Raw genomic sequence first — 27,655 nt, 5'->3', positions numbered from 1 at the left:
TCACCAATAATGCACCCTAACTCACATGCAACTTATGCTATCTTCCAAAACAGTATACCCCACCCCCCTTTACTCTCTCCTACACTCTCCCATGATCCAAATACCCCCCTCTCTGTCTAAAATTCAAAATCTCTCTTGTATTGTAGACAGATGGCCTCCCCCACACTCACACACACTCAGTTTCACTGAAAAAGGTGCCCACAGACCCATCCCCACCCAGTGGTTACCTGATTTTCTTGTGTTCACACACATCTGCACACAGATTCACCTCTTAACACACTCCCCTCTCTCCCCTCTTGTAATTACTTTATTCTCCATGTCACCTCTCACTTTTTTTCATCAACCCATCTCTCTCTCTTAGTCTCTCTCTCATGAGACTGCTGTTCTGGCACATATACACACAGCCAGACAAGTGGGGCCCACAGTTACATGGTCTATGTAGATAATGATTTCTTCATTTCTAAATTCTAGAATTCCTCCCCCCTCCTCCCCTATATAAAGAGGGGTCACCATCACACTAAACACACACACAGCATCACCAATGAACACACTATGCACTGTGTGTGCCTAGTGCACACACACACACCCACACCATCACCATCACCGCAATCACTATGCTCGTCTTGAGCATGACCTCTACACCCTTGGCTATGGAAGATGAAGGGCAACTAAATGAAGGATGATGTCCATAACCCTCGTGCGAGTCTTCGCCATCAACTCCCACCTATCCGCCATGTGCTCTACCACTCTCTCCCTTCTCATTCCCCTACCCTATGCTCCCAATTTCATCACCTTATTCTCTAAATAAAGCTTGAGGTTTTGTGAATATGTTTTCTTGCAATGTTTTGCCCATGTGAGGTGTGCGGATCTCCACCTAGTCTTGTGTTTGGAGTGAGCTTGTGTATGTGTGAAGGGTGTGCGGATTCGCCATCCTTTTGTGGTGCCTAAGTACTAAGCCGCTATACCCCCTCTCTCACTCTCTCTCTCTCTCTCTCTCTCTCACTTGATCTCATTCCCTTTCCTCTTCATCACTACTCCCAAGCATCCATCTATCTTGGATGAAAAGTTTGTTATGGTGGTGTGTTGTTTGCATCCTAGCCGCTGAAGCTAGGTGGTGCCCCCCTGTTTGCTTTACCGTGACAGGCTCGAGGCGCGCCATTCGGTCCCCAGTGTTTTAGAGGCCGTCGGGGTTCGGGGTTCGCTTTGCTCCCGTCAAAGTAATTTAACTTAAAAATCTTTTTTTTAATATTTATATATGTTGAGGGTACTTTTTAGGGGGAAATAGAGTTTTTTTGAAAGTTTTTGAAAAAAGTCATTTTTTTGACCTCTTTGACCCACGGATTTGATTAGGTGGCATGGGAGAGTTAAGAGACCAGTTACAAGTTGGCCAAAAATCTAGAGATAGAAGACTCCCTACCCCCCTACTTTTCAAATGGTTTACCCCCTCCCCCTCTTTCCCCCTACCTTTTTAGTGGTCAAAGGTGGAGGAGACCCTACAAAAATAGCCCTATTCAAAGCCTTGGTCCCCCTTAATCTTGACAGGCTTCCTTGAAATTAGGGATTCTTACAAGGCCCATGGAGAGTCCATATTTTTCCTAATGAGAGTATCACTTGTCATATCATCTATTCGGAACAAAGTTTCCTAACAAGGCATCACAAATCTTTTGTGAGACTCGGTTTGCTACTTCATATTATGTGTTGTCAACATTGAAATATGCTTGACATGCGCTGGTGGAGACAATTGCCAACAAACAATAGGATGCATGGCTTAGCAAATATCCTAGCTACCAAGCTACAACATTAAGGGTTCATCAACTCGTCAATTCTTCGGTGTTTTGGAGAAATGTGGAAAAGGTTATCAATGTTACTAAAACCCTTTGTGGACCAGTTGTGCTTGGTGGATAAAGAATATTTTGTCTTTGGAAAGATGTACTAGTATATGTTAGAATCCATTCAAAAGCTTTTAGTCAAGGACTTTCAAGGCTACACTAGTAGATATAAAGCATTTCTAGTTTCATGCATACAATCTCAATGGGCGCAAATGCACACGCTGTGACACAATGCAACATTCGCTTTGGATCCAAAGTTTTATCTCCGTGAACAATCCTCCAAATCAAAAGAGATGCATGGTTTCAAAGCTGTGTGCATGCAGCTCGTAGGGTCGGATGAGGGGAAAGATGCATTTTATCAACCTGTTGACTATGTCAATAGGGTTGGTATGTTTGGTGATCCTTCGCACATTGACGCCATCAAAAATGTTAGCACACCTATGTGGTGGAAAGAATATGATGGAGAAAAGATAGAACTGCAACACGTAGCTATTAAAGTATTATTTGTTGCTCTTTCAAGTGGTAGGTGCGAGACAAATTGGTTTGCATTGGACTTCTTACACACTAAAAACAGAAATAGATTAAATACAAAACAAGGTGAAGCTCTGGTATATGTTCTTTTTAATATGAGATTGTTGCATGCTCTAACCAAAATTGTGATGAGAGTAGCTGAACATTGTTTTGGTATAAATCAAACGCATGAAGAAATTGTTGTTGAGGTACAAAGTGATGGTGAGTCAGAGTGGGATGTGGCTTCAAAATGTTCAGACATGGAAGAAGGGAATGTCATGGTTCCGACGTTTGAGGAAGAAATTTTTAAAAATACCTTTGGTACAACGTACTTGTAATCAGCTTGAGTTTGCTGGCCATATCTTAGGATCTCTCTCTTTTTTCTATGTCACTTTGTGTTGTATGATTGTCTTATCACTTTTATTTTATACTTATTGTATACAATTTATAACCAAGATGAAAAAGAGACAAAGCAATAAATATTTGATTTCATTATTTAAAATGATTAAAAAATGTTGGCTTGAAGGATTACAACAATAGAAGTTATAGCTTTTACAACTTAGCATGCTGAGTGAGATTTGCCAAAATCTCATTCAAGAGAAATTCATTAGAGTCAATAGATGCAGATTTGGAAGGTAGAGCCAAAAATGCATTGAGGTTGGTTGTGGCACTTGCAAAGTCTTCTTATGCAAGGGGACCAAACTTCTCATTGTACTTTAAAATCTTGCTTTGCGCTAGTGCAATCTCTCTTCTAGTGGCATCAAGCTATGTCTCAAGCTTTAACACCTTCAATTTCAAGCCTGCATAAGTTTCACTTTGGTTTTCTAGGTCAACTCCCTAGATTTTAATCTCTACAATGTTTCCATGCTCCTCTATTAAAAAGACGACATGAACTTTCGTGATGGTTGGGGCCTTTGGTCGTTCTGCAAGAAACCTTGTCGGCAAGGCGGCCAAGCCTAACACCCACGTTAGGAAGCTTATCATCCCAACTAACTCTCGTATCCAATATGTAATGTGCATAGCACTACTCAATGAAGTTTATGGCAATATAATTATTATTGGGGATATCTCTTTGTGTGGCCACTGGTTTTGAAAAGGGTATTCCAAACAAAGTGGGTTGTACATAGTTCTTTGCATTGCTTGTAACTCAAGGGCTCGTCCTCCAGGGTCGATTTATCTTCTTGAATGTTGTGAATAACTGATAAGTATGATTGGTCGTGCATCAAATCTGCTCCATCTGATAATTCGTTGTGCCTCGTTGTAATCAAGGTCTTCACCTTCATCCACAAACCAAATACCAAAGTTTAACAACGATATAGCCAATGCAAATCAAATTGACAAATCAATATAGAGACAATGATGCAAATATTCCTTAAACCAATTTCAATGATATAGTGATAGTTTGAACTAAAAAAATCAAATGGACCTCACTTAGATCCTGATTTGATACTTATATTAACATTGCATTAACAATACAATGACAATTTCAACCCCAAACAGATATTTGTATTCATTCATCGTTTGGTTGGAAACCAAAAGAAGATACAACATTTATGCCAGCTTTGTGGGCTCCATTGATACAAAGGGATAAATCAAAATCTGAAGGTCGACTTTGGGGATTTTTATCTTTGCTTAAATAAAGAGTTTTATGTATTTTCTTAACAAAGTCTCTTTGATCTGGATCACTTGGCTCTGGCATGCAATTAAATATGTGTTTTAGAACCCAGCATAAAGAATATATATCCATGGATTTAGAAAAATGAGGAGGGTTGGTGGAGATACACTCGGAGGCAGCCCAAGGGTAGTCTTGAAGGTGATTGTTACAACACTCCAAAGACAGACCTCTTGGATTTGTAAATGTCTTCATAGTTGGGAATAAGCTAGAAGTGCTCCAATCTGTAATGCCGCAATAAACACCCTTGTTAGCAAAACGCAACATAATGTTTTGAGGGTGAAGGTTGTTGTGCAAAAAAACATGATGATGAAAGTACTTTTACATTTACAGTAGAGCACTAAAAATATGTAAGATATTGTCTTGGAAGCACTCTATACTACCAGCTATTTGCAAAAACTCTTTGATGGAAAGCTAGCTTCCTTCCGAGTGACATGCTTGTATCCACTACTCCACATGGATGCCATTCCAATATCTTAAGATAAGCATTGGCCGTGGGGTGTGACGCACAATGCCAAGTGGCAAGATTATTCCTCGATGTTGGATATTTAAAGCGATGGATTCTTCCATGGCTTGTTGTGCAGCAATCGGCCCGTGTGGCTGGACCTTCAATACTTTAGCTGCATACAAAAGTTTTGAGAAGGCAGGATGTAGTACACGAACTTGCTTGACATGTACCCATCTACCTTCTCCGAGTTGGGGAGCTTGCAAGTGGAACACCTGTCGGTCCTTTAGGATGTGTAATACTAGTGGATCATCACCTTGGGCTACTACTTCTACGTTGGTAGGCTGAGTGGGAGGTATCGCTTCTTGTGTCTCATTGGATGGCTTGATAGGGTCAACCACTCTTGGTCTTTTTCTAGGGCCTTATAGCTTGCTTTTTTTTTTCACTTTTGCATGTAATTGATGAACCAATTGCATTCTTTCAAGTTCTACAGGGAGAGTGCAGACCTCAAGGTTTTCGAGAGCATTAAAAAAAACCAAGATTTGGGCCAAGCATTGATCGTCACTAAATATTGCAATATCAAATGATATTGTGGGAAATGATTGTTCTAAGTGCTCAAAGCAATTTCTTTTGTCGATGTAGTGACAAAATAATTGAAACTACAAGGCTCTTCAATTTCAAAACATCGACAGAACTGATTCTCTTCCACACCATATAGATAGCAAAACAATAGCTTCAGTGACGGTTTATGATGTGCTCAAGATAGCTTTGTCTCTAACATGGCTATTAAAACCAACAATGATATATTAACACTAAGAGAATAATACAAATTTCCAATATGCTGAAATATGAAAATGTTTAGTATCAAAGTTCAATATTTAGACAAATTTAAAGTGAACGATTTGTTGCAACAAATGAATATCTGCAATTTTTGCATAAGAGTTTCTAATCAATAATTGAATAATTATACAATCAATTTAGCTGTAATGCAATGGAAGATAAAATTGTAGAAAACAGATTAGTAAATGTTAATATTATGAAAAAGTAATCCAATTGTGTGAGTTAAAGACTCTAACACAAGTGTGGCCACTTCCAAACACAGAACATTGGAAGTCGACGTCACACACAAGTAGTCTATTAGACTACAAAAAGTGTACGCTACGTACTATTAGCCAAATCGTGTGAGCTAATAGCTCTAACACAAGAGTGGTGACTATTATTTAATTCATTGAAAGAATAAATAATCAATCTGATCATTGTTGAAGTGTGAGAAAATCTCTAACACAATGCAACAATCAAACAATTAATCATCACATCTGGAAAAAAGATATTTGTCATAGTTACAAAGAACACGTAAAGAGTATATGTTTACTCACCTATTGCAAGTAGTAGACAATGATGAAAAGAGAAGCAAAGTTTCAACTTAGCACTCACTATCCGATACTATTGCTTAGGTGAGTTGGATACATAAAACAAAAGCATAAACAATAGTGCAAACAAACACTAGTAGATGAAGAGAAAGTTAATCTTAACACTTCACCCTTCAAATGTGGCAATGTGTATATTTTATTTATACTATAGTTTAGCTTTGTCTCTAGCATGTGAAGTAAACTATATTGGATAGCAAGATTCTAGATATGTTTGCATATTTTTTCAACTTCTGAAGTGTGAGTATTCTCATACACAAGACAAAGTGACAAACTCATACCCCATCTTTGAAGTTTGAAGAAGGAGCCTCAACACAGCACAAGTGGGACTCTACACTCCCTATGGCTCTCTCTGGAGCGTGCCCGATTGGTCTACACAACCACAAGACAAAGCTCTAATGCCTATCTATTTGAGGAGTGTGACTATGTCAACACAACCTCAGAATAATCCTACGCACCTCCAAACCAATTCTGTGTCCGAGGCAAATATCAAGCACAATATGAATTAGTATAAATAAATAAAATTAAAATAAAACTAAGAAATTGAATATACTTGGTTGCTCTGTCTCCTCTATCTTTGACAAACTCCAAAAGTTGTTAATGCGCTCCTTTGATTGAAGAAGCGTATATATTATATGGTTCTTTGATCAAAGAGTATTGCAATTGAAGAAATCTTTGATTAAAGAATTCCTTTGATTACACGTTGTGTGTATTATTTGGAAAAACATTATATAATCTGAATAATAAATAGTACTTTCATTATACGGTCGTATAAATGCAGCCCAGGTCAATAGAGCTGGTCCTCAATCATTGTATGATTGGCTACTTCAGTCTCTATTGTGTTTCTTCTTCGTATACTCATATCTTTTGAGAATATTCTTTAACATTTATGAGAGGAAAATTTGAGAGCCACTTCTATTACCGCGGAATAACAAATGGAAAATGAGAGACAAAACATGCATGTGCGGTAATATTCAATGGTATAATAGGCGCAAAAATAAGCAATAAGCATGGTAATAGGCGCGAAAAATAAATCCACGACTATTATTGCTAAACCATTATTTAGAAATAAAGGTGCTCATTTGGGCCACCTAATTTTGGGTGGCCCAAATGAGCACCTTTATTTTTGACCTACATAAAACATATGAAACATCAATTGTTTTTTGGAAAAGTGTAAACAAAAAATAAACAACAGAATTTGAATATAACTTACCTTGACAATCTATAGTGCAAAAGACCAACTATTTAAAAAGTTACAAATAAGATGGTATTTTAGTTCAGTTGTGTATACATATGCTCATAAAGTTTTTCTTGTGCCACATTGGGACTTTAAGAAAGGAGTACAAATATTTTTCTATCTGTCCTCCTCCTCCCCCTCCACAGTCACATACGTTTGATTGCCTTGACTCTACATTAACCATACTCAATTTAAACAAATCAACAACTGAAAACAATTAAATTAAAGTTATATTTTTAGACTTACCGCCTGTAGAGATCCGACCACCGCTTAGTCAAATGGCTCCCGAGAGATGTGATGATTCTCCAACAACCATCGCCAACTTTTGAATTTTGCGTGCCTCTCCCGAAACTTGACCATCTCTTTGGTTGGTCGACTTAGACTGATATTTAGCAATAACAAAAGCAATTCATTAACTAAGACCTTCTTTGAGCCTATTTACATAATTTAATCAAACTTACATATTTGTCCTTCCATGCTGCTTTGCCTCTCGAACCATACTGTGTGGGAGTTTGTTTGGCCCGAGCTTCGTGTTATTGTCTATAGGATAATCCCGTTGCAGCTTGTTTGCCCTTTTCTTACATAGCCCACTCCCATTCAACATCTGCCATGTTGCCTCCAGGATAGCTCCTGTCTAGATCTCTCACCTGGTTGGCCACTGCGTGCCGTACATTGGCCTGCTTAGTTTTAAAAAATGTCGTGATGTAGCCCTCCAACCACTGTGATGAAAATTGTTCATTGGGGATGTTTGGAAATTGAGCATGCAACACATTTTCAATGTAGAATGCATGATCGGGCTGCTAATCTCTGAGCTTTACAAAATAATTCTTATACATCAAGTCTATAAGAATTTGAGATGGCATAAAAAGCCTTGCTCTATGTTATCCCAAAGTCCATTTCCCCGCCATACTTTATGTCACGGGAACCGAATAATAGAGATCGACAGCAAAAGATAGAGAAAGAGATCTTTGTATTGATGAATCTTTGTAGAGTTTTGATACAACAGAGGAGCAATTGAATATGGGTGCACTCCGTTGTACGGAGCTCGAACCTCCCGACCACCCCCGAGCTTCAGTTCGCTTGCATGCAGCGTCTCACTCGCACTCGCACTCACACTCACACTCGCACTCGCAGAAGAGGAGATCTGTGAATGATCCCCAAACGCACCATCCGTCGCTCTTTAATCGTTCTTTTCCTCGAAAAGCATGCGGCTTCTCAAAATAGTCGCTTTTTAGGCGTTCAATCAACTCGATTTTCTCACCAAGTATACCTGCGAGAATAAGATAAGAACGTGATCGCTAAGCGATCCGTAAAGGTTAGATTTTTATCATGACACTTTGCACAGATCCGGTTTCACAAACTGATTTCTGCGTTGCCTACAAAATAGTCAAAAGAACATACTCGTGCAACCAACTCAACATGATAATCAAAGTAAAAAAACATAATTATATACCTTCATAATCTCAATTGCAATACTCTACCTTGAAGAAACAATCCACTTCTTGGTTGATAGCAGGGAGAGCTGTATGATGTTGTATGTCTGTCTGTCCCTGTGTATACTACACTGCTGCTGCCTTCTGTTTGTTTTCATCATAACTTCTACAAACAAACTCAGAACAGAGCAATCCAGGTACTCAAAACGACGTGAATAGGTCTGTTCTACAAGGTAGCGTGGACAGAATTGCAAAAAACGTCTCTGTTTGGCTAAAAACTCAACTTTTAGGTCGCGACTCATAAAACCTCTATTTTTGGGTCTCCACTACTTTTATAACTTATTTTAAGCCTACCCATGCATTTTAAGCTAAAACACATAAATATAAAACATTGATATTAATAAAAATCTCAATTTTATTGTTCATAGACAGACTATCTGTTATTCATTAATCTTTATCATATCCGTCTTTAGTGTATTATTTAAAAAAAAGAATATATGTTCTCTCTTAATATCTCAACTCATTTGAATAAGCTCTATTTAATAGACTATTCAACAATCTTTCAAATCGTGCTAATGAAAGATATGTCCTGCTACATTCTTTCGACTTTAAGAACTTCAAAGACTAGTCCTATTACACTTTACTCTATAGTAATGCCCATGCGTGTTTGACATGGGTGCGTTAGTATCCTCATCCTCTATGTCTGGGGTGGAACGCTCTGAAATAGGGGACTCCGTCTCCCCTCCCACTACCCAAACAAGCGAAGCAACAAGATCCCCCGCCGCTCCTCCTCTGTCGATGATCACTCCCCTGCTCGACGAATGTCGGTACACCCTGCCAAAATAAGTGCATCAATGATGCTAAGGTGAAGCGGGAGTGGAATGCATTGGTGTGGGGCCCTGCAATGAAAGAGGAATAGTTAGTAAGATAGACCGTAGAAGAAAATGGCGTCAATGCGATGTTGTAGACGTAGGGAGTCCCTCCCTGGCTCCCCCGTTGCGTGGACTGTTGAGAAACGCCGTAGACTGCAAGCTGTTGTTGAGTGTAACAACCAAACAATCCCTTCATTGAACGGAGGTACTCGTCTCGTAAAGAGAGTGCCCGTTGGAGTTTTTGGGTCTACTACTCGTGGAGGAACCAAGGTAGATGGACCGGTACCTCCAAAGGTGTAGGAGGGCCATGCCTACAAATATCAGAAAAAACTTACACTCAAGCTCACAAGAAACTAACTACAAATGAGCTTAATGTATTTGTTTGGACTTATCGCCTCAAGATTCAGGTCCACTAGTCGCGATATCCACCTTGGATGGGAGCCCATCTAGATGTGAACCAACCAAAGAAGAATGTGATGGTTGCTCCCCGCCAGGTGATCTCTCCCCTAACATCTACATTATTGATTGACAAGTATCAGAACCTAGCATCCAATCCTCTCTTTACACATAAACATACGTATAGAGAGGGTAGAGATAGAAAAAGACTAAATTTTTTGTTACTACTTCTCTTAGTCTTCAAAAAAATGCACTCAAGTAACTATACCCGTGGTTTATAATATTGTTTATTGCAAAAAGTAGTGGATTGGGCTTAACAATGCATAATTGGCACCGACTCCTATTGAGCTTGCTAATAGCTTAATAATGGTTAAGCTATAGGCGAGTCTAAAAAGATTCCATTATTAAGACCATAATTCTCGATGATGTTCCTCAAACCCTGTAAACAAGCATGCCAACCGAGATAATAAATACCAGTCCTACTTACTCTATTGCAATGAACAACTCCAAACTTTTATAGACTAAAGAAGTGCATCTCTTCTTAGGTAGATAAGAAAGAAACCTAAGCTCTAATAATTAATTGTCTATCGCTACACTCTAATTTTAGAGACGCAGAGAGGTGTAAGATGAGAGCAATAGAGTAGAGAGAGAGCAAAAGGAAATTTTCCACTCCTATCTCTCTCTCTCCCCCCCCTTTCTTTATCCCTCTCCCCCTCTCTCCGCTCTCTCTCTCTCTTTCTCTCTCTCTCTCTCTATCCCTTTCTCTCCCTGTTCCATCTTTATCTTTCTCCCTCTACCTCCCCCCCCCCCTCTCTCTATCTCTCCCTCTATTTCTCTATCTATCCGTATCTCTCTCCCTCCTCTCTATATCTCTCACTCTATCTCTCTATCCCTCTCCCTCATCCCTCTTGATCTCTCCCTCTATCCTTTTCCCTATATATCACTCCCTGTCTATCTCTCTATCCATCTCCCTCTATCCCTCTTCCCTCTTTATCTCTCTCCCTCTGCTTCCTAAAGATCATCACCTTTCCCCAAAGCAAAGAAGGGCTAGATCGTATGTCATTGCACTTGGCATGGAGTATGAGCGCATCCACGCGTGCGTCAACGATTTCATGCTATACTGCAACTATCATGCATATGCTACCTCATGTCTTGTGTACGCTAGAAGACTAGAGTCAGTGGGGTGCACCTACCCGTAAGGTATTAATACATTTTCCACTGTTCCCTTGTATTCAATACATGTTTAAAAGCATGTCTATCATGGAGCTACTCACATGGCACGCCAACCACTGCTCAAATGATGGAATGATGCATGTCCCTGTCGATTCACCTACATGGAGGCACAAAGAGACATAGTGGCTAGAGTTTGGGCTAGAGCCTCGCCACTTGAGGCTTGGGATGGAAAGCAATGGTGTCAATCCCTTTGGCACTAAGTTCAATTCATGTAGAACATGGCATGTGGTTATCTTCAACTACAACATTCCTCCATGGGAGACAACCAAGAAGGGAAATGTCCTTCTTTCCTTGCTTATGCATGGGAATTACAAGGTGGAAAATCTTGATGTCTACCTCAAGACTCCTATCATGGATTTGGAGGAGTTATGGAGAGGCATGCCTGTCATAGATGTCTCACTTTCAAAGGAGAGTAGAGAATCCACTGTGAGGGAAATCCTCATGTGGACAATGCACAACTATCCTGGGCTTGGAGAGATTTCTTTTATGAATCCTTTTATTCTTCTCTATCTAGTTATTGTTCATAGTTTGAAGCTTCTCTCTAATGATGTGATATGTGTGCAGGGTTGTCCACATCTGGCCACAATGCCTACCCCACTTGCGGACCATCATTGGTGACAAAAATACCAGGTGCCGTACGCAAGGTAATCTATCTAGACAACCATCATTTCTTGCCCCAAGGTCATAGTAAATACAAGGCTCCAACAAATGGAAAGGTGGATCTAAAGCACACGATGGCAGATTGGGCAACTATCAAGGAAGAGCACTACAACAATGACATGGCCCCGACTACTCCACCAAAAAGGATGTCAAGGTATTCCATATTTTTAAGGCTTCCATATTGAAAGGACGTAAAGATAAAACACCTCTTGGATCCCATGCACATATTCAAGAATGAAGCTCACACCACGTGGGACCACACTATTGGAAAAAAGGACTCATTGCGGGCGAGGGAGGATTTGAGGGCCTTGAAACATCTCCCCGCCTCCGACACTCCATGTTGAGCCTCTAATGGGAAGATTGTGCTTCCTAAAGTGCCATGGATGCTAGACAGAGAAGAGCTAGATCAAGTCAAGGATACCATTGTGTCTATTTGCACACCAAGAGGATACATGAGGTCACTAAAGGGAACTTTCACAACAACAAAGAAAGGTGGAAGCGTTCAGTTGTATGGGTTGAAGTTCCAAGATTGGCACAAGATTCTACATGTAAGTCTTTCTTCCTCTCTATTATTTCTATTGTTTATTTTTTATGGCACATGTGATTTGTGTATGACTTTCTCTCACTTTCTTGTTTACTATTTTCACATTGTAGTTTACTTTGTCGATGAGTATGTGCATATGCCAGGACAAGAAAGCGAGGAAAGCTATTCAAACTTGGAGAGCTAGTGAGGTATAAGACTCCACTATGCTAAACTTTTTTATGTACACAATAACATCAACTAGCACTTAGTGTATTCTTGTGTGTTTTCTTGTAGATTTGTGAGCTCCAAGGAAATTAAAATAGATGCCATTCATGCTGCTCAAACACTTGCAATGGAAACTGTGTGTGCCAATGATGATGCATTCCCTCAATTACCTCTTCATAGCCAAATCCACCTCTTGGTTTGCATGGTTAAAGAGATTCCTATATGTGGAGTAGTGCATGCACGATGGATGTTATTTTTAGAGAGGTTTTAAAAGACTTTGAAAGATTTTGTGTGGCTACGGTCACAACCAGAGGCATGTATGACCGAAGGGTGGATTGTGTAAGAGGCATTTGTTTACATATTAGAGTATTTTGCACAAATTGATCCCTCGATGACTCACATGTGGTCTGATCTGGAGAATGCAAGGATGACTTCACACTTGCCAAGTGGAAAGGGAAAGCTACTGAGCATGGATATGATTTTATCCTTGGTGGTCAAGAACTTTTGTATCCTAAATGCAAAGGTCAAGTGGGTGGACTTGTGGGCTGTGTCAAAGGCAAGGCATTTGCAGGAGAGGGAAGCATGCAAGCAACCACATGAAGGAAGGAGGGCAACCCTAGTGCCTAGACAACTTGCATATTTCCCAGATCTCATTAGTGTTGAGTGGATTCATAAGAGAATGACCAAAGCAAAAGCATGCGGGGAAGACATCACCAAAAACGAATGGGAGTATATACGAGGTTGCGTACCAAAGGTAGAGTACTCATATATTTAAACCATATTGTATAGTTTTTTCTTGATTTTATCTTTGTAATTGATAAAAGATATTCTCTTATTTTGTAGTGATTTTCATTTAACTCTATGTGGTCAGAGGGTCGACAGTTTTGTACCTGCCACATTGACGAGCAATGGACCACCATGGACTGGGTCATCCTGGGAAACTTTGACACAGATGGTGATGAAGCCAAGTATTGTGGGATATTGAAAGGAAACTAGAGGTTAATTGTAGAACCTTTCATACCTTCATCTTCAAGTGCAAGTGGTTTGCAGATGTTGGCCTCTACATGGTGGACTCTAGTGTGCATCACACATGGAGGTATGACAATTTAGTTTTTCCACGCAATTGTGAGCAGGTGAGTGACTACCTTCTTTACCTTTATTTGGTTGTCACACTAATTGTTCTAATTAATGTTACTCATTTTAAGCTTCTCTTCTTTAGGTCATTTATATCCCTCCAATCCACCAACCAGAGCTTTGGATTGTAGTTCCCGTAACACCTCGGGGGATAACCATTTTTGGCACTAATGATGTGGAGATCATCTTGGACCCTCTTCCACATACTACTTTGGAGAGATCAATGATTCAAGTCCCACGGCCACAAGTATTAGTGAGGCTGATTGCCGCGATGATGATGATGATGGGATGGAGGATGGAATATTTGAAGATGGTGAAGCCAACACATCGACAAATGAAATTTTTTTATTGATTTAGGAGCTATAGCGTAGAATTGGATGACACTTCTTGTAAAGATATTTTGGAAGATGATTCATAAACATTTTGTATACTTTAAGTTAAAAAAACGTTTTGTTGTGTCATTCATTCATCACTCTTCTCCTCTTTTTCTCTCTCTAATTTTTTGAAGAATGCTAGATTAAGTTAATCAATTGGGAGTGATTAATTTCATTGATAACAAAATCTTTATAATTTTTTGGGACAATGTTTTATGAAATAAAGCATTATGGTGCAAGTGGAGCTAGCGTTTTGTGTTGTGCACAGTGCAAGAGTGCTGTAAAGAAGAGCTTCAAGAAACTATCATAGGTGGTACCAATTGGTAAAATGTGGGCACACTTCACTCTATCATCCCCATGCCTCGACAAAAGATGACATACATGTTTTGCTTCAAACACTTTGTTGCAAGATAGTGCTTCAAGAAACCAACACAGGTGCGATTATCTGGTAAAATGTAGACACACTTCACTTTATCATCCCCATGCCTCGACAAAAGATGGCGTCCATGTTTGGGTTCTCATCTCTCGCTGTGCTTGTTTTACATAGAGGACGTGCATAACTTTAGGATAGACCACCCTCTTTGTAGTTTCATGTTTATCCAAATAGCTGTTGTTTCATGTTTTAATATTATTTGTTTGAAAGTTTATACAATGTTTTTTACTTTTTTTTCACAAGAAAAACAAGGGGAAACAAAATTTGAATGTTTAGGCGCCTAATATGGGTTTGATAATAAATGCACTAATAACTGCGGATATAATTGTGGTAATACTTGAAATACAAGAAAATTCCCCCCACCCTCCTCTCTCTTCCCTGGCCAACCCATTTTTGACTCTCTCTCTCTCTACAAAACACAGAAAATGAGCACGGTGAATGATTTAAGATTTTCATAGTGTTAGTTAGATATTCTACGAGGTACCTACTCCACTGTGGTATCACTAAAATTTTAAATAACATGGCATGGGGTATGGAGGTTTTTTCTTTACATTGAGAGCAACTGTTCACATCATCATGAACATCTCTCTTCATGGTAGTCCAGTAAACTCCAAACCAAGTCAACCCTTGTAAGATCTGATCTTGTGCAAAATACTGTCCTACTACCATAGTAAGATCTTGACTCAAGTAGGCGTCTTGCTCCTTAGGACTAATGCACAAAAGCATGATTCCATCCTTGTTTTTGTGAGATAATCTTCCAGCCAACAATTGATAAAGGACGGATTGCTATATGAGTTGTAGTGTAATAGGGATTGGTATTTGGGAATCTACTTGTGGTATAGCCATTAAGGATACAAGGTCTTCTGACCAGCTTGGAACAATTTCCACCAAGAACAGATATGCATCTAGTAAAGTGTCATCTACCTCTTTGGGTGCTTCCCCTATGATGAGTCTTGACAGATGATCCACTCTTTGGTGCGTGATGCCCTTTTTGACTACCATTGTGAAGTCAAATTCAATTGCTCACAATCCTTTCTATATTGCATGGTTTGTCCACCAATTAGAGTAAGGCTTGATGTTCTAAAAAAAAGACAAACCTGTTAGCTAGCAAGTAGTGTCAAAATGTCTTGACTGAATACACCATCCCAAGATCTTATCTTTTAGTGGTTGTGTAGTTCTTTTCTGATAGATTTAGTTGTTGGCTAGCATAGGAGATAGAAAAATCCATGGTTCCCTCTCTTCGCTAGGCTAAGATTGAACCAATAGTAGAACTTGAAGCATCAACATGCACATGGAACACTTTGGTCCACACTAAAGCTTTTAGTATTGGTGTTGTGGCCAAAGCTTACGTAAGCTTTTGGAATGATTTCTCACATTTGTTTTCTCATTCAAAATGAGTGATAAGGATTTAAATGGGTTTAGCTATAGCTTCATATATGTAGATAATACTAAAGATTTTAGTATTGGTGTTGTGGTCAAAGCTTACGTAAGCTTTTGGAATGATTTCTCACATTTGTTTTTTCATTCAAAATGAGTGATAAGGATTTAAATGGGTTTAGCTATAACTACATATATGTAGATAAATTTACGATAATGATCACAATGCCCCATAAATGCTTGAACTTCTTTGACTAATGTTGGTCTAGCCATTTCACCAATCACTGCCACCTTCTCCATGTCTGCGGCTATACCATTTTTTGACACAATATGTCTAGGAAGGTTGCCTTGTCTAACCATAAAAACACATTTTTCAATTCTAAGAAAATCCTATATAGTAGACAAAATTTCCCAAAGACACTTCGTAGATGCTTGAAATGACTCTCTCGTTTTTTGTGGAGTGCACACAAAGATTGTTCATATATACTTCTATACTTCTAGAAAATTTTGCAGACATTCCTTAAAAGCATGGCTCATTAGACTTTGACATGTTGCTGGTGCATTGGTGAAACCAAAAAGACATAACCCGACAAGAAACAAATTCCCATTCCCTGCCAAAAGCTATTTTATGTTGATCTTTATGGTCTATGGTCAATTGGTTGTAAGTAGAGAAGCCATCCAAAAAGCTATAAGCCTTGTGGTTCTTATGCGTTTGAATGCAAGACTTCTCTTTTCGCAACCTATTTTGGACCGCTTTTGCTAAAGACTAATAGAAGGACGAAAATAGCACTTTTTGGCCTCGCGTGAAGAAGACAACCTCTGGAGAAGGAGGCTATTCTATAGTGAACGCGCCTTGTGATTGAGATTGAGAGTGAGAGTGAGAGTGAGAGTGCGATTGAGAACTGTGCACAGATTGAGAGTGAGATAGCTCGGGGGTGGTCGGGAGGTTGATACGAGCTACGCTCTTCTTGTACTCAGGAATTGATTTCAATATACATCTCTGATTTCCTGCGTCTACTCTGTGTACTTGAAAATTTTTGTTATTCAGTTGTTGTATTCCCGTGTCTCGTCACATTTCTCTTCATTCTCACCTAAGTATGAAAGTAGCATTTGCAATGTTCCTGAGCTTGGCTACTCTAATTCCCAATATCCATATAGAGATTGCTCATCTTATTCCATGGGTGTTCTATCTAGACATACCTCTTCAATTTGAGACAATTTCTGAGTCAAACTCCCATCTTTTGCTTCCCTTACTCCTTTCTACAAGTGGTTTGGCCAATATTCTTTGACTATTGGCACTCCATCCCATCCTTCCTCACTATCAAGAACTATTAGTTTAGGTGAATGTGTCCCATTGTTCTCTAAAGTTTCAAACTCATCCTTCTCTTGTGTTTTTTCTCTGAGGGTCTTTGTCTCTTGCTGGCTTCCCTATGATTTTCAATTGAGGTTTCTATTTTTTCAGCATGGCTTGCATGATTTGCACCACGTTTTTAAAGCCTCTAATTTAGTTGCTTCCATAGAAGGTGTTGTATAATTTTTCCATTTGGTTTCCAATGTTTGATCGGCTTTTAATCCATCTTGGAAATCTTGCAACAAGAGCTTGTTGATTCTTTTGTAAATTTTATGAACCAATACCAATGCTGCCAATTTTGGTTTTGATTCCTTGCTGGGTTTTTCCGATGCACTTGCATTTTTCTATTTATTCCCCTTGGCTTGTGCCCTTCTAACTACTCAAATTGGAATTGTAGGTTCCCTTTTTGATGAACTACTTGGCACTACTTGAACTACATTTATGGCAATTTTCCCTTCCTTCGCATAGTTCTTAGGATAGTCTTTAGGAAAATGTCCACAATTTCAAGAAAGTGTTCAAAATTTCAATGACACACTCCAAATTATACCTCTATAGGTTTTGAATTCTTATAAAGCTCTAGATAGTCATTTTTCCAATGGTCATCCGCCCCGTAGTTATGGAAATTTATGGCTTTTGGTTTGGGTACGGGTTTATCATAGGCACTCTAGCTCCCTAGCTTGCAATGAAGTAAATTGGTGTTGTGTCTGTAGGTGTTTGGCACATGGGTTCTATAGAGACTGGATTAGGTTTATTAAACCACTCTTCTTCTACCCCCATAATGACTGAACTTGTTTCAGGGTATGGTGTAGCAGGTACTAGAGCCTGTTCCTCCACTTGTCCCTTGGGAAACATATACTTGACTAGTATAGCATTATTCTTTGAAAGAGGCGGTTGTTGTACTAATACTCGTTGTGGTCTCTCCATATTCATGGAATATCTTGTCATTGTCGCTACATTTGGTGGGTATCTAGTCATGGGTTGTCCCAATGGCCTCATTGGCACATACTATGGACATTTCGATCGTATTTTGGCTTGTAGTAACACTCATTTGTCTCATGGTTTCTCCATTTTACTTCAATGGAACACCATTCCAATCTCCTTTGTTGTCCCATAGGTTTCCTTGGGGTTGGTCTCTGCCCCTGACCTCTCATATGAATCCTTTGCATGTTGGTCATCAAATAGTTCATGTGTTTAATCATGTCTTCTACAGCATTGGTAGGAGCTGCAACAACTATTCCTGCTTGTGCTGGCACAGAGGATGCAGTTTTCTTACTGTGTGTATCTTTACCAATTCTCTCCTTGTTGAAGATCTGGCAATTATCATTCAAGTCAATCACATCCTGACTGCATGCTTCCCAAGTCATGTGTTCTTTGCTATACAAGATAGCATGCAGCTCTTTGTTTAATAATCCCTCTAAAAACAGTGAGATAGGTATTTGTGCAATTGGGATCTCCAACCCCACCTGTCTATATATTGTCTCATCCGACTCACACTATCGCTGACAATCTCTCCTTGTTTTTGTTTGGAACTGTAGATTTGTGCTACAGTAATATGCTTGATCCCCATTTTTGAACAAGCAGCAACAAATCTCATTTCCAAAGTTGATAAATTGGTTATCGATCCAGGAGGTATGGTTTGAGACCATGTTAAATCTTTGCCCTCTAAGGTCATTCCAACCCCCTCAAGATATGTATGGAAGTCGATTATGCATTCAGCTCTCAAAACCTATCTAAAGCTCGCTAATTGGTCATACGGATTCCTTTGACCCACTGTACTTTTTGACCCATTTTTGGAAGTCTGGTGGTATCACTCTACGGTTATGCTCACTACGCATTGTCTCTCTTCTCGCAAGCCTTCTTCAATTAAACCTTCAAAGCAACTGTTTGGTAGATGTGACTCAGGTGGACCTCTCCTTGTCCTAGAGTCACTCAATATTTCCTTGTTAAAGGTGGTTCCTGCATTACTCCCCTTGGTTCCATCATTGAGGTGGATTCCCTTGGCTATGCTTCTTCTTGATGATCATACTATCATAGGCTCTATCATTTGGTCCTACATTTTGTTCAGTTTCTTTCGAGTTTCTTATACCATTCCTGTAATCATTTCTTGGATCAAATAATGTTCGTGGTATCTGGTTTGTTCAATCTCCTTTGGAGTCATCACAACAAAATTGTTGTTATAACAATCCCTAAAGGGATGGCAAGTAGTTTTGCTAAACCCTTCTCCTTGATCTTGAAAATTTACACGATCTTTAAGGGTGTCAATTGGCATGGGTAGTCCAGATTAGATATGTGACATTGTTTGATTCCCAACAATAAATTCCAAGCTTGGGGTTGTTAGTGGGTATGTGTTTCAAAGGTTTGGTATCTATCAAGTCATATTTTTATAATTCTAGCACATGAGGTCATTCTTTCATAGCCTTAATAGGAACTAAAGTATCAACCTCCAATCCCCATTTTTCTATTGAATCAAGATCCTGTATCTTGAGTTATTGCATCCCATTTTGGTCCATATAGAAGTTGTCTTGTTTGTTTTCCCTAACTCCTCTTCAAACTTGATGGAATGGTCATTTATCCTTACTACAAATCCCTCGCTAGGATGCAAGTAAACTTGGGCTTCATACTTGTTGGCTTTGAAAAAGGTCAAGATATGCTTGAACTTGAGAGAGGTCCCACCTCCTGATTGAGTTGAAAAAGAAGACATCGTCGTAGAGCTCGAGTCCAAATAAGTGTTTGGAACTTCTTCCACAATAGTTTCTAATGGTCTTCCTTGGTTTACACTCTCTTCTATGGATGCTTTGCTCCTATTCTCTCCTAAGGTACCCAAGTTTCCCAAAACTCTACAAACCTTAAGTTCATATAATTGAAAAGATACTTAAAACATGGAAAGTGCCCTAAGTTGGTTTCAGACATAGTGCTTTCATTCCTTGTCTTGTCCTTTTACGCAAATTTGTAATTCCCTGCACACCAACACTTCAAACCATATGTGATTCCACATGAATTGTCAATTTGAAGTCACAAAATATCTAAAAATCCCTTTCTTCAAGCACTATAGACACCCAATATGCCCCAACACTGAAACTTTTCTCAGACTATATTAGGTGTGCCTCAGATGGATGTACCTATTTGTGGAAGTAAACTCAACTTTATCACATGATGGGGTCGCCACAGCTTGACAAAGACCCTGGTCTCAATTTCACAAAATGACCTTCCTAGTAAGAGATTTATCTTCGGCGTGCCTAAGATAAATCTTTTTTATTTTAGAATTTTTTTGCCCAATGTGACTTGTGTAGGTTTCTATATGTGATTTCAAGCTTGTACAATGAATTTCACAAAATTTGGACAATTTACCAGTGTTTGGTCACCCTTTTTGGTCTTGTTGTAAAGGTTTCTAGTTTTCTTGGTTTTTTTACCCTTGTACAACTCCAAACTTGATTAAAGTTGCTTAGGATCTGTATCATGGTCTAATGAAACCTTGTGAGTTGAAAGTTTGACATAACACTCTCTCTGGATGGAATTCTGTCTTTGACGCGCCTAAGATAAAACTCTACCAGATTTTGATATTTTTCAATTTTTATTTCACAGATCGATTTTTCCTCAAGTTTTAGGATTTATTCACACCCTGGTTTAAAGTTTTAGCCAGAATTGACTTTTCCTTTGTTAATTTTCTCAAAAGTCGGTGGTTTTTTCCAGTTTTGGGTTTGACCAGGCCTTTTAGTGATCCAATTGTTTCCAAATTCAAAGGGAGTAGTCTACTCAAGTTGGTCTCCCATTGGTCTACTACCTTGCTAATTCAGTTTGTCAGTATCAGTCCCAGAAACCCTCTGTCTACCTTCGACGTGCCTAGGATAAACTTGGTAATTTTGGGGTTTTGTTTTATGCACCTTGGACTAGATGCAATCCTGATGGTTTTCTACTTACCCTACTCCTGCTAAACATAAAAAAGAGTGCAAAAAGAAAAAATTTCAACTTTGAGCCTCAAATCTCTACTTTCTACTTAGGTGATATCCTTACGGACCACTATCTAGTCTCAAATATCCTTCATTTAATGCCTCCTACTAACTAAAGATCTGGAGGTCCTTACCACGTATCCCTACTCTTAACACTAGGTTGGTAACCTAACAGGACATAAAAGTGTCCTTTCAGGGTTTTGAAAAAAACCTCCAAAACCATAGTAGATCCACTCATTTTGTAAAATCCTTTCATGAGCTTATAGTTCAAGGCCTACTACACATGGAAAAAATAAGAAAGTTGTAAAATTTCTCATCTTTTGGTCACACCAAGCCTCCAAAGTTGATGGACCAGTACATTTTCATCAAAACAGTCATTTCTTACGTTTTGTTGCATAAAAAAAAGATCAGGGATTCTTGTAGGACTTGAGATAAATTGCCTAGTTAACTTCAATGGGTTGGTGATCACAACATATGATTGCTTCTCACTCACTATTTTTTGTTTTGCCAAAAGAAATAGGTACAAAAAAGTTGAATTTTCACCATTCTGCAATCTATCATCAAAGTTTCTATAGCCACGCTCAATACAAATAATATATGCATGTTTTCTTAGTTCCCTATTGTCCTTTGGGTTCATAAGGAGCCATGGAGCATGTCAAAAGAATAATACATCTCTTACCAAGGGGAATCTTGGCGAAAAAGATGAAGTGCTAAATACAGCAAACATGAAAAAACTGGGTTCAACATTATGAGTTGTAGAGTCCCATAGAAACTATTCAATATCTAGCCAAATTTGATCCTTATGACTAGATATGGTTACTACCTACAAAATGCATGTAGTTGTCACAAGAAACTAACAATATTGAAAAGGCTATACTTGATGTACTAAAATGTTTCGTTTTCCTCTATAATTGAAAAAATCAACCATCGTTGTCTACTATGCAAAATAGGGTACTAGGTGCCCCAAAACTCAAGTAATATTAGCTTTATGTTACAATATGAGACATAAAAAATCAAAACTGCATTTGGATATCGTGAAAGCCACCAAAAAAATCATAGAAGAGCTAAAATTGGCTAAAAAACAGGATTTAACAATTTTTGTAATTTGGTCATAACTTACAACTTTAACATTTATTTCTCCCTAGAAGCATCAGGACATGTTGAGGACTACTAAAGATAGTTCTCTAAAAGTTGAAAAAAGCCAAAAATAGGACCCGTTTTTTCACACAGTTTAGGTTGTGAAATGTTGTGCAAGGACAAGCTTAAAGATGGAATTGATATTCCAAAAAAATGTCGAGTTTTTTTCAGCTCATGAGACAACTTTCTAGATAGATAGCACCTCAAAATCCATTTTGAAACTCTTGACATAATTCAAGGAAAATGGTCACTTAACAGGACATAAAAGTGTCTCAGGACATAAAAGTGTCCCATTACCAACCTAGTGTTAAGTACCTTGGTGGTTGCCAAGGAGAAAAGGTTGGTACACTTTACTTGTGTCCTATCAGCACACAGTCTTCAACTTGTGCAATAGCTGCAGAAGTTGAGAGTACGGTGTGGCACTATCCGCTTGGGCATATGAGTGCCAAAGAAATGCAAATCCTTCAATCTAAGAAGCTTCTTCCAGCTTTGAAAGAAGTGGATTTAGAGTTCGGTGAAGATTATGTTTATGGCAAACAAAAATGGGTGAAATTTTAAAAAGCAAAAAATGAAAGAAAAAATTAAAAACTAGAATTAGTTCATTTTGAGTTTTTGGGGTCCTGCAAGGACAACTTCCCTTGGTGGCTCGCTGTACTATGTAACATTTAGATTCAACTAGGAAAACATGGGTTTATGTAATGAAGAATAAGTTGGATGTGTTTTCCATATTTCAAAGGTGGAAAGCCTTTGTAGAGAATGAAGCAGGTACCAAGGTTAAATGCCTCAGATACGACAATGGAGGCAAATATTGCAGCCAAGTTTTTGTACTAGCAATGACATTCAGAGGCAAAGGACAATCCCAATGACACCTCAACATGATGGAATTTTGGAAAGGATAAACATGACAATCATGGAGCAAGCACAAAGCATGCGGATACATGCAGGCCTACCGCTTCATCTTTGAACAAAAGCAGTAAGTACATGTGTGTACTTAATCAATCGATCACCCTCAACGACATGGGATGGGGGAGTTCTAGAAGAGGCCTGGACATGTAAACCGGTGAATTATACCTTTCTCAAAGTGTTTGGGTGCGAGGATTTCATGCACATAGATAGAAGCCTAAGGTCAAAGCTAGATGCAAAGTCCAAAAAGTGTTTCTTCATTGGCTATGGAGAAGCTGACTTTGCGTATCGCCTATGAAATCCTGAAGATGGTAAAATGTTTAGAAGTAGGGATGTAATTTTCAGCGAACAAAATATGTACAAAGATTACTTAGAAAGAAAAAAAACAAAAGAAACAAGTGATGAGTACATGGAGCTTGAGGATGGTGACCACTCAAGGAGTGCAAACGGTGACAATGTGCAGCAACATCAACCAAATGAGGAGCCTCAACCTATTCCCACAAGATCTACGAGAGAAAGTAGACCTTTAGAAAGGTTTGTTCCTTCCTTCAACCATCTCTTGGTCTTAGATTATGGAGATCCAGAATCATATGAAGAAGCTATGCAACACAAATCCAAGGAAGAATGGATAAAGAGCATGCAAGGGGAGATGGACTCATTACATATCACAACCAAACATGGGAGTTGGTTGAGTTTCCTAAAGGTAAACACACATTGCAAAACCAATGGGTGTATAAGTTGAAGAAAGAAGAAGGTGGGAAGAAAAGGTACAAGTCTAGGCTTGTGGTAAAAGTGTTTTTTCAAAAGAAAGGTATTGACTTTAATGAAATATTTTCTCCTGTTGTAAAAACGAGCTCAATTAGGCTTGCCTAAAGCCTTGTGGCTATTCATGATTTAAATCTTGAGCAAATGGATGTACATACGTCATTCCCTCACGGTGCCTTAGAGGATAAAATTTTACATGCTTGTTAGCGGGTCGCGGCGACGGACGTCTACAGCATAGCGATTTGTACTAACATAATATCAATATGCAAGGGAGCGACTTGGGATGGGGCACAGAGACTTAATGAGAGTGTCAAACTCATTAAAGTGAACTCAGAGGGCTACTCATTCTACAACAAAAGCAAATCAACCACTTCCTAGTCAGAAATTCCGTATGCATCCAATCTCACCGCTCTAGGTCATCACGGCTTTTCGGCATCCAAACAAATTTGGAATGCAACAAAAATTAAGGGGAAGTATTAAAACACCTAGGGGCACGGTCTTGCCAAGTTATGCAACCATCTGGGAAGGTACATAAATCACGATCCATCACAAAAAATGTGCAAAAAACTGAAATAGAACTACTGGAAAAGGTCCCCTTTAAGCATAGAAACACTTGTCCATGGTCAAAACATAAAAAAAAAACCATTTTAACCTTCAAATCAATGCATTTATCTCGCAAGCAATGTGTCATGAACCACAACAGAATTGAGGATGGCTATACTTAAACTGTAGAGTAAGAGACAAGAAACACAATGTGCTATTCGAAAATGAATTATGATTACTAGTCCAGGAGAAAAGAGGATTACAATTTGTAGTATTAGGAAGATCTCATAGTGAACGGTCAAAAAACTCCTTCAAGCTAAAGATATCTCATTTCTCTAAAACTAAGGGTTTTGACTTAAAGGCTAAGAGAGATTTCCCACGGCCATTCAACCATTTACAAGGTTGTAGACTCAGAGAGGCTGAGAGGGGTTGTCAAAATATATTACAAATACAAATAATCATAAGCTGAAGTACACGGCTTCGTTTGCAAAATTGAGTGAGTGTTACAGAATTTGGTGTGCATCCACCTGTCATGTGTCAGATTGCTGGATCCACCAAACATTCCCCCCTTCCTATTCATTGCATGTCCTTGTGCAATCTGTGTTTGAGCGTAGTCTACCGTCTTCTCTCGAGCGTCGCAGTGAGGTGCCTAAACTTTTGCGCTCTTGCCGCAATCTCTGCTTTTTTGGCTAGCTCTCTGAAAGGTTTTTTGATGAGAGTACTTTGTTATGCTATGTGGTGTGCTGGCAGATCTTTTGTCATGGGATTGAATATGGAGGAGTCCACTTCAAAAAAGCCGGTCATGAATGCCTCCTCAAAAGTCTGCATGTAGTGAGAGGGCAAGAACATGACTCTTGCATACAATCCCATGAAGAAATTCTTGCTGGGGATTTTGTCCCCATATTCCAGCAAATCTCTCTTGTGCCTTCCACAAAAATTTGCTAGGGATACTCTACTACTTCTATATCACTGAAAGCTGTTATGCAGGTGATTAACATCTTGGCAATCTTCACAAGCATCTGGCATGCGAGATTTGTTATCTCCTTCATCATGTTGATGACCCCTTTTAGAGTTTGAACCATGTATTTGTTGAATGGTCATTTGTTATTGATTGGATTTGTGATAACTAGGTAGTTTAGAACCACTGGCCTTTTGCTTTGCCAAGAGTAAAAGCTGTCCCAGGATTGCCCTCGCTTGATGGGACAGTAAGTTGGGTCAATCCTGAGATGCTGTTGAGCGTTCCTATAGTAGTTTTGTCGGTTGGTCTTTGCTCAAACCATTTTTTTTGCCAGAGGGTTTGATTGTCAAAATGATCGTCTGAATCTGAATTGCCGTGAAAGGAACATCCCTGGAATCCCCTCGACTGTTCGGTTCAAATTCTGGCAGCATTCTTTGTTGCCATCATCTAACCTCTTGCAGCATCAGTGGTTGGGCAATCATCTCATGCCCGAGGTTTTTTACCACCTCATCTGGAGTAATAATGAGGAGGGAAATATATTCCAACACTTTCAATTCATACTGCAGATATTCCTTGTAAGAAGGGTCTTTGACTTCTGAGATCCAGTACCGAATCTCGCCCTTGGCCAAATCCAAAATGGATATTGTGGCTAGATCTCCAGATTCTTGTGTTGCTTTTATAGTGATTGTAGTTGGCACCTTTATTTGGTGACCCTCGCATGTGGACTGCTCAAATCCTCCTTCTTTCTCAAAGTCTACTGGGGCCATTTGTTGATGCTTTGCCTGATTGGCCCTCAGAGTCTCCAAATCCCCCGTGCCTCAGCCAACTGCTTCCTTAATTCTTCAATTTCTTCATCTTTGGCTGGTTGTAGGGCCCTATGTCCTATTGTCATGATTTGTCTATCATACTTTTCCTGAGCCAGGGCTTGTTTCAGATCTTTAACCTCTTGGTTAAAGAAGGCTGATCTTGCAGTCACAATTGAGTCTCTTATATGGCAAAGAGCTGAGTCAGAGTCCTGCTAACCACAACATATGACTCTTGAAGCTTTTCATTCTGTTCCCTTTCTTTGGCTAGTTCCTCCTCGGGGCATTTCTGCTCGACTTGCAGTGCAAAGTTTTCCTTGTTAAACTATTGCACCTCCTTGTAGTAGTAGGCTGCATTTTCTTGTTCCCTTTGCAACTCAGATTGGGCTTGGAGCTGTGCTTTCTCTAATTTCTCTAATCTTTGCTTCAGCTGCAAGCATGTTCAGCTTCCTTAGACGCATCTCTTTTAGTATCTTCCTATTCAAGCCCGTGCAGGTTGTAAAGAGCCCTTTGGCATTGAAACTGGAGCTTGATCTGCTCCAAATGTGCATCAATGTCAAATGACCTGACCATTCTTGCTCCTTCTTCCATTACAGCTTGTGCTCTTGGTTTTTATTGGCTTTGTTGAGCTTAATCTGATGTTTCAGCCTCATCTGTCGTTTATTCTTTCAGTTTCAGTTCTTCTAAAGCTGCTAAAGTTATGGTAGGATTTTGTTGTATCACCTCCTTTTCCTAATCAGTCGTTTCTTTCGATTGCCTCTTCTCCGCTCCTTGCTCTGGTAGGTCTTCCACCTTTTTCTTTCTCTTTTATTGCACTCTTTGAAGGGATGCCAGTGTCCTTAGGAGAATTAAACTTCTGACCCTGCTGGTCAAGCGTGTCTTGCTCTTCCTTCCCTTGTGAGATATTGTCCTCTTTTTTACTTTGAGTAAATTTGTTGGATGATTCAAGATCATCGACGTGTGGTTTCTTTGCTTCCTCTTTCTCCCTTAGCTCCATCTTTTGCTTGATCTCATTATGTATTTGTTGTTGCATGGTGCTGGCAATCTCTCATTTTTCCTCGGCTTCCTGTCTTTTCTGCTACTTGATCTTTTCTAGAGCAACTGTCTGCCTGCGTAGCAGTGGAATATTTTCTTCTTCTTCTTCCTCTTTTTCATCGTTAGCTTTTTTTCCTTTGGGTTTTTTTTCTTCGTGCTTCCGTTGGCGGAGCCTTTCCCTCAACGCCTGTGCTTCTTCCATTGTCCTCTTGGCATGAGTAATTGGGATAACTTCTGCCACACGGGCAGTTTTCTTCCTCAATCATGTATGTCCTAGAGAGTACCGACTCTAGTGCTCCTCTTCTAAAGATTGGTACTCCGAAGGAGTGTCTCTTTGTTGGGACCCAGCTTCGTGGCTACTCTGAGCATCCGACTCTATCTTTTCGCTGTCCGAATCTCTTATAGTTGTGCTTTTCCTTATTTGCTTAGCTTT

At 39.3% G+C, this 27,655-nt stretch overlaps 1 pseudogene; it reads left to right on the top strand.

Moving 5' to 3' along the window:
- Positions 1–11,495: 11,495 nt before the first annotated feature.
- The window catches only part of LOC147435957 (uncharacterized), a 48,936-nt pseudogene continuing 32,776 nt past the window's right edge, over positions 11,496–27,655 (top strand).

The sequence above is a fragment of the Adiantum capillus-veneris genome, chromosome 18 (genome assembly GCF_014529385.1).
Source record: "Adiantum capillus-veneris isolate H3 chromosome 18, ASM1452938v2, whole genome shotgun sequence".
Lineage (NCBI taxonomy): Eukaryota > Viridiplantae > Streptophyta > Polypodiopsida > Polypodiales > Pteridaceae > Adiantum > Adiantum capillus-veneris.
This window is presented reverse-complemented; position numbering and strand designations above follow the sequence as displayed.